The following is a 3,540-nucleotide window of genomic DNA, read 5'->3' on the forward strand; positions in this document are numbered from 1 at the left end:
ACCTTCTGATTTGGGCCTAGGAGTATCTGCAGTTTCTGCCATTCCTATAGTCCTTGTGTTCCACCTAGCTCTAAGGCTGTACTTCCACTTGATGTGTTTCACTTGCAGTCACCATCCAGCAGACTTAAGAAGTTGCTGGGTTCAGGTTTTATGCTCATCTGCCTTCAGTGTTAAAGGAGCTGTGAGCAACAGCTTTACTGAGAAACTGTGATTTCTATGAAAGCATTTTCCCACCTTGTACCTTGGATTTGTTTTTGTATAAACAACCAATTTCTTTTATTTTTCATTTTTATAAAATTGAGAAAATATATATTCTTCTGAAATACTTCACAAAAATATAATGTCATGTCAACCAGGTCTATTGTTATCACTGTAATTTACCATATGATATCCCATTCTAGGACCATACTTATTGTTAAAGAATATTCATTTTTTCTTCTCACAAATATAGAATTGAATTATACATTAGTACTATTATTTTTGTAGGAGCAATTTAGTCCTGTCAGCACAGAGTCTAGAATGCCTGAGGGACAGAGGTGCTGGGTAGAGAACCATGTACTAAAATACCATCATTTACACAATGTTTTATTTGTGTGATTGTTAGAGCCAGGGTCGTCTATAGCCCAGGCTGGCCTAGAGCCTGCTATTTGTAAGGACCACTTTAAACTCCTGATCCTCCTGCCCCACGTGAATGCTGGGTGCATTAGTGCGTTCCACCTGATTACTCCGTTATCTTCACATCTGGGGAAGTGCTAGGTACATGGCAAGCAGAAGCTCCTGCTAGCCCACCTTCTAATGGTGCCACAGAAATTACGTCTGAGAGTTCTCGGGAGACAGAAGATTGCTGAGTGGCACCAACGGAGACGGCAGTATATGGACAGTTTCATTAGCCTCACTTTCCCTTCTGTCTCCCCAGCACAGATGGGGCAGAAGTCTGAACATTTGTGTGTCCCAGACTCCCTTGCAGCAGTGTTCTGCTAAGGGTCACACATGGACAGATTTCTCTGCAGAGCAACAACAGACAGCCTGAGTATGGGAAGAGCTAGAAGGAACACAGGGAAATTGGGGCCTGCAGAGCTAGAGCTTCTCTGCAGTACTCGCCTGCTCTCTGGGCAATGAACTTCTCCTTTGGGAGGATGCTCCAGCATCCCATTGAGTGTGTGTCTGCTGGAGCAACTATGTAGCCCAGGTTGGCCTCAATCCTGTGACTCCCTTCCCACTCCCCCCACCTATCTCCATAGTGCATAGTGTGCACTGCCATGCACAGATCTCGTGGAATGCTTCTTGTTACCCAAACTCTAAGTTCTCTTCTCTGAAACCCCTACAGTTGGTTTAACTATCCTGATTGACCAAAGAGTGCCCCTTTCACCCAGTCCTGAGAATCCAGTGGGGCTGTGTCCAGCTGACAGACTCTTCAAGACTACCAGCTAGGCTCCGATGCAGACTACCAATACTCCAGCAGAACACCGTGTGACTTGGTGCCCAGCTTGGGAGAGGTATCACATGCGAGTGGGATCTATGGCCTATGCACAACACAGGTCCAAGGGAACAGAGAGCAGTTTGAGGAAGAGGCGATCCAGTCACAACACATCAGAGGCACTGGGCTCTTCTGGGCTCCCTTCATCACTGTCATCATCGCAATGGAAGATGTCTTTGAACAGGAATTCTTGTTTGGGAGCTTCGGGTGTTTGAATTTGGCCATCTTTTTTCTCCATTTTCGTGTCTAACTTTTCCTTCAGCAAAGGCAGACTATTCTCATATAAATAGTCAATGATTTCTGGAAAAGTCTTCTTCTGCCAAAAGGGAACGCAGGCAGCTTTCAGCATATAAAATTTTGCCTGAACAAAAGGTGGAGGGACATCCCCTATGGCGCCAGCAAGATCTTCCCAGTCTATTTCATTAGCATCATTCACATTTAGTTCATACAACCTTTCAATAAAAGTGATTTTGGCCTGTAGAGCATTGACCCCATGATACACGAACCCACCATGGGTCATTCTTTTGGTAAAAATCTCTGTCTTTTGCACTGCATCCAGTTCCGGGTCTCCACTCTAGCTTCGACCTCCACCCATGATATGCCCCTGTAGAATTTTTCCCGGACAATTGACAGGCGACTTCCTGGAGTCTAGAATCCAGTTCGCTTAACTCTTGGGGAGATATCTTCTTTAGGATCGCGTCCTCCACAGCCTTGATTAGCCTCTGGGTTTCTGCCTTACTCCAAGCACCATGGTTTCTATTACCATCAATCTGAGAGAACTTGAGGGTGACTTAGAGGCTGCTTCGGGCCACCATGGCCCAAATCTTTTTCCAGTCATTTCCATGGAGGGAATGGAATGCCTTCAGCTTCTTAGTATCTTCTTCATTGAACCTTCCTTTGTAGTTATTCACATCAAAGATCTTCTTCGCAAGGTAGTACATGAGCTTCCAGGGCCGAGCGATGCCCTTCCCAATGTGCAGTCTGAAGGCATGCTTCTGTTTTAGGTTGGTGATCAGAGACTTTTCCTCTGGGTATCTGTCTGTGTACAGCAGCTTGTCTGCACTCTCAATTCCAGTCAGGGATAGGAAATCTTGCACATTTTTTTCTATTTGTTTATTTTCTTTAGCAGAAAATTTGCCAAATCTAATAGCCACACCTTGTGCCTTAAATTCTTTGAAGCCTCCTAGGTCGTCCTGATACATGTGTCTGATGGTGGTGGCCGCCCTTTCCTGTATTTCAGGAATGAACTCTCAAAGCTGTCTCACTGCAGAGCCCAAATCAACATCCGAGTAATCAGAATCTCTCCTGTCCTCAGATATGTGTCTTGTTGCAGAATTGCTAGCTGATTCCAAATTGCTTTCTTCTTCATGAGTAGGTTCTAACCTCTGCATCTCTTCCCTGTGCTTCTCAGTGGAACAAGCCTGGGCTTCTGCCTCTGCTGCCATGTGGTCCATGTCCTCTTCCCTCACAGCACCACTGCCTTCTGGGGAGTCCACCAGGGCATTCTTAGCCTTGCTGTCTGGCACTGAGGCACTGTCACTAGATGTGGCAAGAGCAATGGATTTGTGCTTCTTTTTCTTGGACTTTTTCTTGATACTGTGGAATTCTTTGGTGCTCTCACATTCTTCTCCAGCCCCAACAACTCCTCCATGGTGTGTACCATCAAGTCTCTCAGAGATAGTATCCAAGCTATCAAGACTGTTAGGGACAGGCTCCAATTCCTGGTTCCTGAACACTTTTTATTTTTAGACTTCTTTTTACAAAACCCTGCTGCTTCTGTGCTTTTGCCTTCTAAGTCTTCAGAAGAAAAGGACTCTGATGGGGCCTTGACTTGATATACACATATGGAGCCCTCTTTAGGTTCTTTTCAATCCCACAATGTTAGATACACTGAGACTGGAGCACACAAAAAAAAGCTGTTGGACATTTTATTGAGCAAGAAATTAGCAAACATATGTGGGCAATGCATTGGAACATTTGCAGAGGAAGGGAAAAGAGGAAGCTACTTGGGTGCAATTTCATATACTTAGCAGTCTAATGCACTGATGATTTTGGTGCTGGTA

General features: G+C 44.9%; 1 pseudogene; it reads right to left on the reverse strand.

The window, feature by feature from the left end:
• Window positions 1-1,390: 1,390 nt before the first annotated feature.
• On the reverse strand, window positions 1,391-3,303 carry Gm14132 (predicted gene 14132; annotated as a pseudogene).

The sequence above is a fragment of the Mus musculus genome, chromosome 2, assembly GCF_000001635.26.
Source record: "Mus musculus strain C57BL/6J chromosome 2, GRCm38.p6 C57BL/6J".
NCBI lineage: Eukaryota > Metazoa > Chordata > Mammalia > Rodentia > Muridae > Mus > Mus musculus.